The sequence below is a fragment of the Equus asinus genome, chromosome 19 (genome assembly GCF_041296235.1).
Source record: "Equus asinus isolate D_3611 breed Donkey chromosome 19, EquAss-T2T_v2, whole genome shotgun sequence".
NCBI classification, from domain to species: Eukaryota; Metazoa; Chordata; class Mammalia; order Perissodactyla; family Equidae; genus Equus; species Equus asinus.
In genome coordinates this window covers 27875380-27891995 of record NC_091808.1, presented here as the reverse complement: position 1 = coordinate 27891995, position 16616 = coordinate 27875380, and the positions used below count along the sequence as shown (strand labels likewise).

Genomic DNA, 16616 nt, shown 5'->3' with positions numbered 1-16616 from the left:
ATGTCAGCATGCTCTTTGCTTCTTTAGAAACATTATTTCTGATTCATTCTTCATCGAAGCTCCGTGGAGATACTGGATATTTTGGTTTAAAATATTTCCTACGGAGTTGTATGTGTAAGAGCTATTTAAAATAAATATAAAGTAAGGCGAATAATTATAGGACTTGTAGCCTGGACGCTATCAATCTATTTTCAAACTTTAAATAAGTAAAAAATCCAGCTCAGTAGCATAGAATACCTAGTAAAATTAAATGAGAGATAAAGTGCGCAATAAGCTAATGAATGTAGTCTGTCCTCATGAATCATAACAAGAAGAATTTGGGCAGGAGTCAAGTGATTCAAGGATTTTATTTTTGGGGGGGAAATTTTTGTCTTTCAGTAATAAATTTGTCCATTATCTGCTCTTAAATCCTTTACGTGAATTTCTCAACGTATTGATTATTTTTTATAAAGGATAGTTCAGCTTCGTTGAGGGTATGTAGTTAATTGTCGTAGTTTGATATGAAAAACAAAAGCAAACCATGTGAGTAATTTACGTAAATGTATCCTTTTGGTGCTTGATGATGGTCTTTCAACTCCTGACCAGTTGTTATTCATCCCATTAATTAGGGATCCTCTAGAGCACGTGTCTTTCAGTGATGATATTATGTTGACTCCGTTTCCCGTGCAAATTTTTTAAAAAATGAGATCTAGAGAACTCCTATTGAATTTGTCAAGGAATTCAAGAAACATTTCTAGAAAATTTTCAGATCCTCAAATGCATCATAGAGCCTCATGGCCTTAAAAAAAATCAACAGCTTTTGGACCCATGCTTCTAATAATTTTTAATATTCAGAAGGTGCCACAGATCGAATTTGAAACTTGTCATGTTTTAATTAGTGGCCATGAAGATTCCCTGCCCGGAGCCTGGGGCCTTGTGTACAACTCACTCTACTCGATTCTCCGTCCTTTTTATAGCTTCTCCAGGTATTAGTTTGAACCATATGAAATTGCCATTTTGTAGGTAAAAAATAGTAGAATTTCAACATTTCTTATAATTCATATAATTCAGACAAATATTCTAATTATGACACTTCTCTTTTTTGTCTGTTTGACCATAGTATACTTTGTGTGGACCACATTTGTTGGAAGAAGAGATGGTATCTGTGGTAAATAGGGCAAGAGAGTGTTCAGTGAATTTGGATGTCATAATAATTTGTAAAAAACTCAGATATTTTTGGTACCTGTTATATTTAGAATAACTCAAATTCAAGAGTACTAGGTAAAAGTGTAACTATTTCTATTATTAACTTTTTTTTTTTTAAGATTTTATTTTTTCCTTTTTCTCCCCAAAGCCCCCCAGTACATAGTTGTATATTCTTCGTTGTGGGTCCTTCTAGTTGTAGCATGTGGGATGCTGCCTCAGCATGGTTTGATGAGCAGTGCCATGTCCGTGCCCAGGATTCGAACCAACGAAACACTGGGCGCCTGCAGCGGAGCGCACAGACTTAACCACTCGGCCACGGGGCCAGCCCCCCTATTATTAACTTTTAAAAGTAAAAATTGTAGTAATTATAGTCAATTTTTAAAAAGCCATTTCAAAGTAATTTTGGTCACAAAGCATTATTGATTTATTAATTGTTATAATTTTATTCAAGGAATCTGAAGATTAAAATTTTGTGTATTTTACCACCAATAGAAGTATGATTTATCAAGCAAACTCTTTCTCAGTATTTAAGAGCTGATAGCCCCATCCTAGGTACTTTGCAGAATTCAAAGAAAGTAGGAGACAAGCCCCTATTTTAAATAAATGCATATCCTTTAATGGAAACTATAAAAACTATTCATTCCATGGGAAAGGTGACTTATACTACAAATAAAAGACAGTATTCATAAGGAAGACTGACTATAGAATAAGGAAATACATATAGACTTTTCTCCAATTCATCCACTAATGTGATTTCACATTCTCTCATACAAAGAATATTTTTGAGCACCTGTAGGTTCCAAGCACTGTTCCAGGTGCTTTGGATACACCAGTAGCCCAACATGTGAAGACGACTTCCCTCATGAAGCTAGCAGACTGAGGCCCATAGTCAATGGTAAACGTAATCAATAAAATTTATGGTATGATGGAAAGTGATAAGTGCTATAGAAAGAAGGAAAAATGGAGCCGGGGATGAGGGAGGGGCAAGCTCGCAGTTTTCATTATGGTCGTCAGGAAAGCCCTGGTTGGAAGGCGGTATATGACCAAAGGTCAGGGAGGTGAGGAAGACATGCCTCCATCCTTTAGTCCTAAAGAGATTAAAGAGTGATCTACAAATGCACAGACTGATAGAGTTAGGGGATGAAATCGAGGGTCTTCCGGAGGAGCCACATGGGCGAGCTGCCTGAATTTGGGGATGGAACTGAATTGGATTCTTGAGGATCGGGATCTGAGATGAAGCAGGAGTGACAGAGGGGCAGAGACTTGGTGCGTCATCACAGTGAGAAAACGAGCAAGGTTTCTGTTGACTTCTCGGTTGTCTCCACTGTAACTGAAGCTCCTTGAGGAGGAAATGTTGTTTCCTCTTTTCCTCATTCCTAGAATCTATCACGTGTCTGGAATACATGGTGTGTGTCAGCAAGAGTGGCTAAATGAACTGATGAATGGTGCTAAGCCAAGGTCTAGAGTATTGGAAACGAGAGAAGGGCAAGGAAAGCACTCTAGCTTAGGCTCATTAGCATAAATATAAAAAGTGTAAAAATTGTGAAAGTCTCTCAATTATCTGTCATGTTGTTCTTAGAATACAATGTAATTAAAAGTAAGAATTATATTTTACATATATTGCTTATTCTGCAATGGACATGTTAAAGTGGCAGGTCCTTCCGCTAACAAATGGACAAAAAAGAAAAAGAGTATACCAACCCATTCTCATTGACTGAACTAGATATCCTCAGATAGTAAACAACACCCAAAAAGTATGAAATATTTTTGGAAGCTGTGCCATTTTCCAGACTGACCAGGAAGGAGCATTATGTGTGCTTTATGAGAGCCTGATAAGATATGATTCATGTTTCAAGAAATGGCAGTCTTGTGCATCATTTTTTTGTGCTCAGAAGTGAACAACAATGTATTAAAATAAAACATTTGCTTGAAAAATAACCTTAGTGTCCAAAATCACTGAAGTAAAAAAAAAAGACATTTAACAGAGAGATCATATTTGAAGGGACATTTGTGAAGGAGAAGAATCCTTGCCAGGATGTAGGGTTCACTGAAAGCTAAAGTTTCTTGTAATTATTACCTAGGCTAATCATATTATTTTTAAATGTGATTTATTTATTTTATGGCTGACACACTGGGGGCAGAGGACTGCCGTGGTGGCAGTAGCTGTATTTTAGCCATCAGAAAAGGCATTATGACCCAACCTATAGATGAGCTGACCTAAAAGCAATGAGTCATAAGAACTGAATATTGAAAGAACATTTTAGAAAGGAAATCAAAACAGTAAAACATCAAGGTCAAAATCCTAGTCACAATTTTTACTGAGTAGCTCTGGAAGATTTTAATGGATATTGCGCCTCCTGGTGGTTGTTTTTGAGTGAATGATTTTTTTTAATGTTTTAAAATGTTTTGAATTTTACCTGGGCTCCCAATTTTCTGGCTTCATTATTTTGGGTAACCGCAGGAAGGTTCACATTGTCTCTGACTAGGAGGACCCTGGGGAGGCCAACTCAATTTGATTGCCCAATTTCATGCCTGCACAAAGAATGATGCCAGGGGTGATAGAGTGCCTAGTGTGTGAGGATTAAGTTCAGGCTCGACAAGGTGGGTTCACAAAAGGGCATTCATGCTTGATTCATCTGGTTTCCAGGCTGGAAGTGAAAGGAAAGCAGGGACATAATGACCCCATATTCTTCAGCCCTCCAATACAATACAGCACAGATCTTAAGCAAAACCAGTCCTCAGAATGATTGCAACCCGTTTTAATGAGGAAGATCGCTGCTTTAGCAAATAAAAGAAGGCTTACAAAGTCAAAGACAAAGGAGGTTTCTGGAATCTGTTTTGCCTGCAGACAGAATGGGAAAGAGCACGGAAAGAAAGTGACTTGGTGAGAGAAGAAAAACAGGGACCTGTGCCAGGAGACTGGGATGGTGTCTCTGCTGCATCTCCAGGCAGCTTTGTGACCTTCATTAGACTCCATGGGCCTCAGCTTTTCACCTTGGAAACAAAGGAGCTGGACAAGGCTGAGTGGTGGCCATGAATCCAGGAGATGGATAGAAGCAAGGAGTAGCAGTCTCTAGCTCATATAAAAGAACCGTAATTTGAATATTTATGAAAGCAAAATTAGCTGGTGATCAAAAAGTGGAGAAGAAAGATGGCTAATGGAAAATACAGATTCATCCTAATGCATTCAAAACATAAGATAAAACTGCTAGAGACAATTCTTTCCAGAAGGGAGAGAATGAAGCATCTCATTCTGTCTCTAAATTTCCTCCACTGTAGTCTCCTTCTCTCTTCTCTATCATCGCCTTATTTTTCTCTGTACTTTCTCTTTCTGGTAACGATGGTGATGCTCCCTGCCAGCAAGCTTCTTCACAGCTGGCCCTTTTGGTCCACATCGAATTTTGCTCCATTCACAGATGCAGATAGCTAACAATACTGTAAAAATTAGTTTATTTATTAACATTTTTCCCCTTGCCTTTTGTCCAGGAAATAAATGTGAGGAATTATTCTACATTTAACCTCCCTACATAAGGGGCACTGCAAAACAGGGTTATTCAACTGTTAATTTCAGTTGCTAACATAAAGGGGATACTGATTATGCCAGAGATTCCGTTCCCTGCCTGGCCCTCAGGGACTGTAGAGTCCCAGGACTCAAGCTGGTTGCTGTCTCCTTTTGCTTTTGTATGTAGAGGGAATAAAGTAGATTGCCCACAGAAATCACACATTAGCCCTCGTTTCCTAAGCTGCTTTGTTTTTTGCTGTGTTCTCCCTTGTAAGGAGAACGTTGCCAAGTGCGTAATTATCACAGTTATGAGGAGACTGAATTTTCCATAAGAAAATCTACATAAATATATGCATTTTTCGAATGAGCACAGTTATTTATTTTGAAATATAAATAAGCAATGTGGGATACTCAGTTTTAAAAATATTGTAATTATCTGCCAGTGACAAAACATCAAAGAATCTCTGATGTCATTAATGCAGATAATAAAAATACCCGTAAATTATCATTTAGTCATGTCCAGTTTGGGTAGCCTAACTTATTTGTAATCCTATATGCCGGAAAACTGTCTGTCTCTTTAATCATGGAATGTGTGTGTGTTTGTGTGTGTCTGGCATTAACACAAAGGAGACCAGATGATGACATTCATAGGCTTACAGACTGGCTCCTGGGGACACACTTGGATGGAGGCAATTAAAATGCCTGTCAGGCGTTTGATACCAGCAGCCCCCATGGCAAACCGCTAAATCATAAGTCGGGGCTGCATCTTTTTGTCAGTGAATGATGGCGGAGCTGGGTGGCTTGTCATCATTCTCGAAAATTCTGAGGCCGGCGAGCTCTCTCTCCCTCTCCCACTCGCCTTATTTTGCTTTTCGCCACTGCGGGGACTTTTTCTAATTTGCAGCTTCCTTTTCTCCGACACACACAGACAGGAGCTGGTGGCTTGCAGACTGCGTCTGTCTGGAGCTAGAGAGCAGAGCCAGCCCGCGGAGATAATGCTCCCGGAGAAGGACTCTGCAGCAATCCTCAAAGGCTAGGCTTGGGCGGTATCGCTGCATATGCGCTGGTAATGGTTTGGGGTTTTTTAAATTTTATTTTGTTTTATTTTGGATTCAAAGGATCTGCTTTATGTTATCTCAGAGTAAAATGCTTTAACATTACTGCGCTTCCAAAAAATTCAAGTACTGCATTTTTGGTACCACAGATCTCAAGACATAGATTTATTATCTGGATATAAAGAATGTGTTTGCTTACTGGTGAGTTACAATTTTCAATATTTTTTTAACAAATCTATGTATGTATTTTCTCCTTTGTTTTGTTTTGGTAGATTCTTCAGCTTGTTGTCTCTAACCGAAGAAACATTGACTGGAAACTACTCATTCAGAAAATTAAAAGGTACCACATGTTTTGTTTGGATGTTTAAGTGGGAGAAAATCATGGAAGATTTGGAATGTTTTTAGTTAAATTAATCTCTCAATGGTTGGTCTTTATCCCTGAGCCTGCGTCGATCATTGTCTGTAGCGTGTGTGATTTCCTATGCAGAGAATGCCCTTATCAAGGCTGTTTGAATTATAAGATGTCTGAAGAATTATCTTTTGCCTTTGTTGCAAGTTGTTAACAAATATAAAGATGTATGCCTTATTTTCGAATTTTTATCGTTGTAAAGCTAAAAAACATGTCCAAAGTTCTTTATCTTAATGAAAATTCAATAATCTGAGTTTAAGAGAAATATACTAAGTCATGATTTTATCTGAGTAACTCTTGCTAATAAGTGGTTTTTAAAAAATGGCTAAATGAAATGGTTCACCCCTCGCAGGTGGAATGGGCGCTGGAGACGAAAGCCCAGGAATGACTCAGTATTGTTGGGTTTTGCGAGTAAAATAATGGAACTTCTTCACTGACGCTTTGGTGTTTAGCATGGGGTACATTTAAAGGCCGAGGTTGTTAGTTATTATGAGAACTGATTTTACGTATGCTTTATTCGGCATTGACAGCATAACAAAAGTAATCCTTCGTCTTGCCATGTAGCAGTTGAATCCATCCCTGGGCCTGACGCCTCACACGAGAAATATTAATTTTCAAATTCAGCATCAGGATGTATATTGATTGGATATGGCAATTACGGATGTTACCTTTTCTTTATTTCTTTAAGATAATCTTTGACTTTAACATATACTCATGACAATAAAACCTATTTTGTAATTTGCCTTTAAAAAAATGGATGACGTTTTCTGCCTTCCTGAGAAGAAGATCAATAACATCTTTTAAATCTTTCCTTGGCATACATATAGTATTTCCCCTCAAGACTATTGGTCCAAAATATTTAATGCAGTAAGGTTAGTTTTCTAAAATGTACCTTAAAAATGGCTAATGTTCACCTCCTGAGCCTGAAATCCCTGAAGTGTGTGAGTGTGAATATTTGTAGCAGTTGAGGGAGACGAATGCATTGTCCTTGTTTAATTTTCTCTGCGATGTGTAATTACGAGAACCTGAATTTATTCCTTCCACAGCCCCTATTAAGAGCCTTGCTGCTGTGGCAGTCATTGTGGGGGAGGGGGAGGGCACCTGCGGCTGGCACCGCCCTGCCAGAGTGCGGGCAGCAGCACATAAGATTGTAGCGCCGGAGGATGAATTGGTGAAAACACATCACAAAGGTATTTTCATGTGTTCTAAAAAAGGAAATTGCATTATTTCAGATATTGAACAAAATCTAATAGACTAGTCTCAGAGATACATAGAATATATTGCATTTTTTCCTCAGAAATCACTCAGTGGAATCATGTATGAAATCCCCAAACAGGACTTAGTATTCCTCCTGGATATGGTAAAACCCTTGGGACCATACGCTCTTTTTAGGTTTCACTCACAGTAAGTGAAAACATTTCATGCTTGGCCAAAACCAAAGAAACGAAAAAACCCCCATCTATTTGGTATTTTTCCATCTAACTAAATCCATGTAGTATATATTTCATGTGAGACTCTGTTTCCTAATCTTCTGACTCATTTAGCAAATCATTACTATATTAATTTTGAACTTCGTGGTATTTACATGAATTGGAAAAGGATGAAGTTATTATTTAACCACTAAAAAAAAATCTTCAATATATTGTCAATAGGAACTCGTCAGCTCTGTTGCGATTTATCTGAGTATTGGAGAAGTGGCATGTTACCTTACCAAGAGCCTCTTCATGCCTAAATTTTCTAGGACCATTTTAAAATTCATCCAGGGGTATGTTGACAGATTTTGTCTAACAAACCAGAGTTTATCCAAATAGTCTGTTATGTCGTCAAATCGGAAGAGAATTCGATTATTGGACTCACAGTCAGGCATCTGTATCGCGGTTTTTCTAATCAATATTGTCTTGGCATTAGTTAATTCCTTTACTGATTTTTTCACTCATATCTTTAGCACCAGAATAGTCCCTGGGCCACAGTTGGAGTTCAATAAATATTTATTTAATTATTTGATGGGTAAATGAATTCATCTGCATTTTCCCCCATTACGTTTTTGTTATTGTTTTTCATGAGATTGCTCGCTGTAAAACAGGAATTTGGGACATTTCTTTTTTTTTTAGTTACCAGAAATACATTGTATATCTCTAATTAATGATAATTAATTAGATAATTAATATTGGGTAGAATAGCTGGCAAGCCATGTGTAGAAATTTCTCCAGGCTATATGGAAAAGGGATTTTTCTGGTTTTAGGTTAAGCTGGAAATAATTTCTGAAATGCCCACTTTCACTTTCACCAGCCAGGGGACAGATGCCAAACTGCAGCATGGGTTTTCCTTTCTGGATCTTCCTACGTGCTGCTCCCCAGCCTGGCGCGGCTGTCGCTCTTCACGCCTCAGCCAGGATGCTGCTGCAGCAGAGGGGGGGAGGCCTCCTCTCGATGTGATGCTAGAGATGATGTCATAGTCTTCTTAAATGCTTTCCTGCTCATTATGGACTGCTAAGTATGACATCATTTTATATATTCATATTTAAGGAATCTGTAAAGAAACTTCTAGAAGCTTAATAGCTTCAGAGAATGCTATTCTTTCTTGTTGTCATTTATTTTTATTAAGAATATTATAATGTTTTGTTATTAACTATGTGCCAGATAACATCCTAAGCCCCTAACATATGTTATCTCCTTTTCACTCTCCCTGCAATCCTGGGAGGTGGGTCTGGTCTCCATTTTTACAGATGAATGAACTGAGATTCCCAAACGGGCAATAACATAAGTCTGGCCCACAGTCTTTCATATTAACTACGACGTACTACATTTCTTTAGTAGATTTTTTTTGACTCATAGTCATCGTTTTAATGTTTCATTTAGGCACATGATATATATGTTAATGCAATAAGATATCCTCTAGATTCTGGTTTTTATATACGTAATGTAGAAGTGAAAGTCTCTTCAAATACTTAACTCTATATTCAAGCTGTGGTATATTTTATATTTTTAATATATATTTTATATTTGACACGAGAAACTTTATTCTTTAAGGAGGAATGTCAGAGATAAATTAAGTTTTAGAATAAATGAATTCATAAAGCATCTCCTATATCATTACAATAAAGTCGTTATTGCTGAATTGCATAATCTATATGAGAAAGTTATCCAGAGAATTCAAGTGCTAAATAGCGTAACTGATGCCATATCTTGCGAAGGTGTTTTTCTTTTTAAATTGAAATAATGGCAGAAGAAGTTTCAAAGGGTCAATGTAAATAAGCAGGGAACAGTATCATGAACAGTGAGAAAATAGCACATTCAACCTTAAGTACAACTAACTAGACCAGAAAAATAACTGAGGGCACTAATAGTTACACAAATATATATTAAAATGCTCTACTTGCAAAGGAGGATCAACAATGGAACACTTTCAGAGCTCAGCGGGTGCAGCAGAATAAGACAAGGAAGTAGTGCCAAGGCTTACCGGGACCATAAGAGACACACGAATCATTCCAGAAGACACTTCATTGCAGGGCCAGATTACTAACAATTGAGAAGGGACTCGACAGGAAATAGATCATGGAGGATGAGCCTTTTAAGGTGGAACTTGGGGATGATAGAAGTATTCAAGGGAGTGACAATGCCTGGAGGAGCTCCAGGAAGAACAAACATGAGCAAAGGAACCAAAGGAAGTGAACAGGCTTGGAAAGCATAGACTGATCTCATTTATATTTTGGGCAGGGACAAAGAAGCGATTGTTACAAGATAAGGATGGAAAGGTACATGAATACTAGTAGATTGTACTGTAGGAAACAGCTAATATTCTATCCTTTTTGAACTACCAAATAAAAATTTCATTCAGTTTAACCTAATTACATTGGAAGGGGACCGTCAATGCCAAGTTGAAGAGTTTTTTCAGTATTCAATGGGAAGCTATGAAGCATGTTTGGAATAAGAAACCACTATGTATGACCTAAAGTGCGTTTTCTGATGACTTATTTTATAGCTGTGTGAGATAAATTAGAGTTGTGTGTGACAGCATGTTGAAGAAAGTATCACTCTGGAAGCTGTCATAGGATAATAAGGAAAAAATGAGGGCTCAAAGAGGGTGTTGATAATGGGCACAAAAAAACAGGTCGTGACAATGAGAGATGTTTCTGAGCTGAAATTTGTGTACAGAGTATAGCAGCTGCATGATTGGTAGAAGGAATGAGAAGCAGAAGGACTCAATGGTAGCTCTAATGTTTGAATTTGATAACTGGAAAAATGAGAGGAGAAAGGTAGCTGAAAGCTCCTTGCGGGGGGCTGGCCCCATCGCTGAGTGGTTAAGTTCATGTGCTCCACTTCAGCGGCCTGGAATTTGCCAATTCGAATGCTGGGTGTGGACCTACACACTGCTCCTCAAGCCAGCCAGAACTGGAATGACTTACAACTAGGATATACAGCTATGTACTGGGTCTTTGGGGAGCAAAAAAAGAGGAAGATTGGCAACAGATGTCAGCTAAGGCCAATCTTCCTCACCAAAAAAGCATACCTTAAAAAATAAAAAAGAAAATAAAATAAAAAATAAAAAAGACAGCTCCTTGAGGAAAGAGGCTCTTTTTTATTTCTACTGTATCCCTAGTCTCTAGCAGACTGCCTAGTATGCAGAAGACAGCTAATGCATGAGAGAGTGAACAGAAGATGAAGAGGCAGGGTTAGGCCATGGCGGCTGGTTATGTAGGTGGACTGGTCTGACAGATTGCAGAACATGTAGATCCACAGCTGAGAGGAGAAGTTAGGGAGATAGGACATGGATGACATTATCAAGAAAGATGAGACAAGGACCAGAGAGAAAACTCTTGGCGGCACCCACATTTAGGATGCCAAATGAGGGGTAGAAATTGACATAAAGTCAAAGGAAGAATTCAAAAAAAAAAAAAATGCAGAGAAAGAAGAGGACAGGTGAGATAGTAGAAAACAAGGCTAAAACTCAAGTTCTCCAGAAAAAGTGAAGGATGAGAATAAATAAAAGACTGCTGGATTTCTTATTTCAGTAATGTTTTGTTATAAAAACAACAAATCCACATTGTAAAATTTAGACAACTGTAAGGAAGGTTGTAATAGTCATCCATAATTACCCAGTCCAGAGATTCTGGTTAACACGTTTTAAACTGTTCAGCTTCTTTCCTTTCATCTATTGCATTTAAATTTACACTGTGAGGATCAGAACAATACAATTTCAAATTCTACTTTTTTTCCACTCAGCACTATCTTAAGCATCTCTTACAACATTTTGCTACCTGCATTATGCTCTATCATGTAAACACTGGACATTCTTATTCCCTATTTTTCCAAATTTTTATCATCGGAATGCTGCAATGGAATAGATTGTACATTACTCTTACATGGTATTTCATGTTATTTCCAATGGATATTTCCTCACAACAGAATGACTGCATTCTATATTGTCAAATTCCTGGTCAGATATAATTTGGTGGTTTCAAAATTAGCCTCAGCTTTCCTCCAAGAAAGGGAATCTACGATTATGTTAGCACCTGCCACGTGCCAGCCTCCATGACAGGCACTTTAATGATCACAGAGACTGATGTAGATTCTAGTATCTCCACTTAACAAAGGAAGGAACAGAGAATGAGAGAGGCACATGTTTTTGGACTAGTTTTGAATCTGGGTCTAACTCCAAATCAGTCAAATTATGGGGACAGAAGCAAGATCTTGGGATGTGAATAAGTAAATGTGGATAGGAGCACATGCTTAAGAAGCCCAAACTCAAAGGAAAGGCAGATTAAATGTGTACAGCAAGAAGAGCAGTGACAGCAATGGGCTTTGCTGTATTAACATGGGAGGTCCTAGGCGTAAGGGCAGGGCCAATAGAGAGGGAGCGCTCTCTATGTAAGTGAAGGACAGACTTAGAGAACCAGATCCGAATGGAGAGGAGATAAAGATTTGGGCTTGGCAAGCAAAATTCATCTTCCCTATAGAGAAAAACAAGAGAAAAGAGAGTGAGACTTTTCTAGGGTTAAAGAAAGGATATGGGGAACTTTATATATCGTCTGGACTTGATCTCAGAATGGAGGAAATTTACTTATTCATTGAGGGAATATTTATTGAACACCAATTGCATGCCCTTTTCCTGCCCTCGTGGAACTTTCCTTCTAGAACGGGGAAGGTAATCAGTGGGTAAACAAAAAAAATTTAAGGATTACCCAGGCAGCTGTGCCAAGAACAGATGATAAGGTAGTCAGAGTAGATAATGGGAGATAAGCTTCTCAAACTTTAAAGCAGAGATGAATGAACTGGGGCTTTCATTAAAATGTGGATTCAGAATCAGTAGGTCTGAGGAGGGGCCTGAGATTCTATATTTTAAAAAGCTCCCAGCTGGTGTTGATGCTGCTGGTCTATGGACCATGCTTTGATTGGCAGGAGGTTAAAAGGTGAATACCCAGGCAAGAGAAATCAGCAGATTGGAGCAGTTCTGAGCAAATCAAATGTGAGCCCTTCTCTTTGAGCAGCACCACATACTTTTAAACCTCTTTGATGGTGAAAGAGAGAATTATCCATGTTTACCTCTGTGCTTTTCAATTCCAGCCAGTTGTTTTATGAAAGATCCATTAAAGTTGTTTATGGGAGATCCTAATGAGCTACTGGCATTTCATTCTTTCTGCCCGTGGTCAATGCTTATTATGCTATATAATGATTACCTGTGGCTCAGGTTTGGGGATGTGATTGCATATTACCCTGGGCCAGTTACTTAACTCCAATTCTGTTCCCTCTTTCATGATTTCTTTGGACTTTTAACTTCTTCTCTGCCTGGGTGTTCAACACTGTGCTGGCCTGCTAAATTCTCTGGCCCCCTAGCTCTTGACATCCCTCACGTTCCCCTGTGCTTAGTAGCGAAGCTTCTGCATTTCCACATCCCATCTTCTTGCCACCCACATCTTAATACATGCCTTGGGGGACACTGCTGAAAGCCACAGGGGACTATTGAGGATAGTCTCTGATTTAAGGAAAGCATTTTTTCCAACAAAATCATTTCTCATTGGAGAACTGTTTCGGTTGGTGACAGCAACCCGCATTCCTCTGAAAGAAGGATGCCTGTGTTTGTAGACGGTCAGTGTGTTCATAGGAGCTGAGTGTTCATAAGAAGGCTTGACAGACTCTGCTGGAGGGGCGCTGTCTTTAGGCCTCCAATACTAGACTAACTCTCAGTCCTCCCTTATAGCTGCAGGAACTTGGGATCATTTACCTGTTTGATTCCTCCCACACCATACTTTGCAGCTGTAACTATCTAAGAAAATAAGAAATCAAATGAATATGGCATACTCATCAATCAAGGAAGGCAGCTTAAACACATATTAAACAGCTGGGATGTCCTTATACTTATTAGCATTTATCCTTTGTTTAAAGGGCTGGTTCTATCTCTCAGCCATGCCATGACCAGATCTCTGGACCTTGTTACTGTCGTTTTGTAATTTGGTGTTTACTTAAACAGCCATGTGGGCTTGAGCAGTGTCATTAGAAACTTTAAAAATTCCAGTGAAATATCAAATTATTTTCATAGAACAGAAATCAACTGAAATTGATAACCATGTTTCTTCAAGGAGAACATTTAGGAAATGTCCTTGAGGAGAGAAGCTGTGTCATAGGCATCTCAGTACTCCCTATGTTGTCTACATAGAAAATGCCCTGGATGCACGTGCCTAGTGGAAGCCAAGAAAATGAGTGTTGTGTGTAAGTGTGTGTGTGTGTGTAACTGCAGTCTTTCTATAATGGACAGTGCTGGTCTTCTTTGCAAAGTCAAACTGGAATTGGTAAAATTTCCAGAATTTGTATACTATGCCCCTTAGCCATCATTCAATAGTTAAGAGTCTCAGGGTAGCACAGGATAATATCTGGTCTTTCTGACACAAATTCTCCCTCTTTCTCAAAAAGAAGTCTGAATCAATCCTCTTTTTTTGTGGATTCCATGTGGGCTGCCTCAGATGGTCTGAATTAACCTTTCTTCAGATTTCCTCCTGGTGTTAATGATTCTGGATTATGACCATTTAAAGCAGCCGGAAATACATTGATCCACATCTGGCAATCGTTAAAACAAAGCTACTCCGTTTAACATGTTATAACCAAAATCTCTTCACATGGTAGGAATTTAGGAAATGATGTTTCTTTTCGGGAGGATCTTATGTTTTATTTCCAAGATAAACAATGTTTGTACATAGTTTTCTTTGAAAATATTTTCCTGCTCATCGTAGGATTTTCTCATGGTAAGATTTCATGGTTATGTATACATGAATAAGATACAACACGTGGACATTAAGGATTCTTCTCACATGGTGCCTAAGAGCAACTAGTTAGCACGATTTTGAGTGTAGCTGCAGGTGAGTTTGCGATATTCTGTAATGTTAAAAAAAATAACTGGACTGCCTACACTTTAAATAGTGAGGACAGAAATCCCTAAAATGACTGATTTTCCAAGATTACACTGGTGCTTGTGGAAATATGAGCTCTAACTCATACAAGCACTCACGCTCCTGAGTAATTCCCGTATCTCTGGTCAGACTGCTGCACTTTTCCTCAACGAGATGGCTGCAGTCCACTAGATCAAAGGGAAATAATAAATGTCATATATAGCTCAATATGTGTATGCGTTTTTAGCTCTGCTCCATGTGTTATGCTCACCAAAAGACCCAGGATGTAGACTTTGGATTATAAAATTGTTGGAATAATGCGACCAGTTAAGAAGTTGCATTTAGACTTTACGAAAAAAAACCTAATTTGGTACCCTTTTTAAGTTGTACAATGCATTTTCTAATACATGACGTCCCAAAGCTCACAACAATCTCTGGAATGGGAATGGCAGATCTTGTATTTATTACCGATGAGAAAACTGGTTTGAAGAATGCAAATGACCTGCCTAAGTCACTCTACTAGAAAATGGTAAACCCGGGATTCATATCCTGTTCTGACTCCAAAGGCTTTACTTTCTACTACTATGCAGCCAAAGCAGATAAATGAGTGTATTTTCCTAAATCTGGACTATTTTAATAATGCATTGACTTGACTGCTAAAATAAAGAACGCGTTCCAAGGTAGCCATGACCTCCACTAAATGTATTGCCCTGCTCTCCCTAACGGACTCCTGCCTTTGAGGTTCCTGGGTTGATATGGCATGGGGCTCAGTAAATACTAATAAAAATAATAGTCATTACTGAAATGGTTTTAAACTTTTCAAAACAAAAAGGAGATAAGGTTAACTATATCAAAGCAAATGTAATCTTATTGATTTAAAAAGAATTTGATGGAGGGATAGATTAATAAGAATCCATTGTTTAGATCTAAGTTTCACAGAATTTTAAGTATTAAATACCTGAGAAAGAACTCAGGATATCAAAGAAAATGACTAAAGCTTCAGTGGCTCTCATTTGCTCTCTTGAGCTATGCTGGCCAAGAAATATGGCAGCTGCCAGCCACATGTGACTATTTAAATTTAAATTAATTACAACAAAAAATAATTTAAAGTTCACTTCTTTGGTCATACTAACCCCATTTCAAGTGCTCCATAGCCAAGTTATTTTTATAGAACATTATATATTATAGTACACTTCCATCATCATCATGTTTCGTTGGAGAGTGCTGTCCTGGAGCATAACCAGACCCCTCATCCAATCATCCAAGGCCTACACTGACTCTTACGCCCACTGCCCTTGGCACACACCCTCCACTCCACGCACTGCCCTCCTCGTCTTCCTCATCATTTTAATAATCATCGTTACTACAGTCATAATTGAGATCATAATAGCTATGATTTATTTAATGGGTATTATGTACCAAGTACGTAAATTTTCTCACTGGGTTGTTAGAAGAAAAAGAAGGAGGAGGAAAACAGGAATAGGAAGAGGGTGGAGAAGAAGAAAACCCTGCAAGATAGTTTTTTATCCCTATTTCACAGAAGAGGAAAATGAGGCTTCGTGAAGTTGAGCATATTTCCCAAAGATAAATAGCTAATAATTGGTGGTGCTTGAAGTAAAACCCAGGTCATTCTAGCCCCAAAGCCAAGCCTTTTACCATGTACCAGTGGTTCTTAACCAGAGACAGTTTGCTCCCTCTGCCAGGTGTCATTTGGAAGTGTCTGGAGACATTTTTGGTTGTCATAACCGGGCAAGAACTACTGACATCTCCTGAGTGGAGGCCAGGGATGCTGCCGTGTCCTGCAATGGACAACCTCCTACAAAAAGGATTATCTGGCCCAAAATGTCAATAGTGCCAATGTTGTTTGTTTTCTACCTCCTCCCAAGAGAACGTAAAATCTGAAAATTTGGGGACTTTGCTTTGTCAGCTGCTATTTCCCCAGGGCCTTAAAAACTACTTACCGTAGAGTAGGTGTGCAATGGATGTTTTTGAATGAGTGGTGTATTTATTATTTTTTAATTAAACTAATACCTGCACGTGGTAAAAAGCAATCCATTTGAACAAAGAGACCTAAATAAAATGAAA

At 38.4% G+C, this 16616-nt stretch overlaps 1 protein-coding gene across 41 annotated transcripts in view; it reads left to right on the top strand.

Moving 5' to 3' along the window:
* Positions 1-16616, top strand: part of MAP2 (microtubule associated protein 2) — a 302503-nt gene that overhangs the window by 145081 nt on the left and 140806 nt on the right. For 28 of the 41 annotated variants that reach the window (XM_014867741.3, XM_044746584.2, XM_044746571.2 and 25 more), the window contains exon 3: positions 6015-6082. The gene's annotated coding sequence lies outside the window, so the exon portion shown is untranslated. Of the gene's footprint in view, positions 1-5305; positions 5754-6014; positions 6083-16616 lie in introns of those variants that run through there. The other 13 variants (XM_070489817.1, XM_070489814.1, XM_070489807.1 and 10 more) reach the window with 3 other exon arrangements.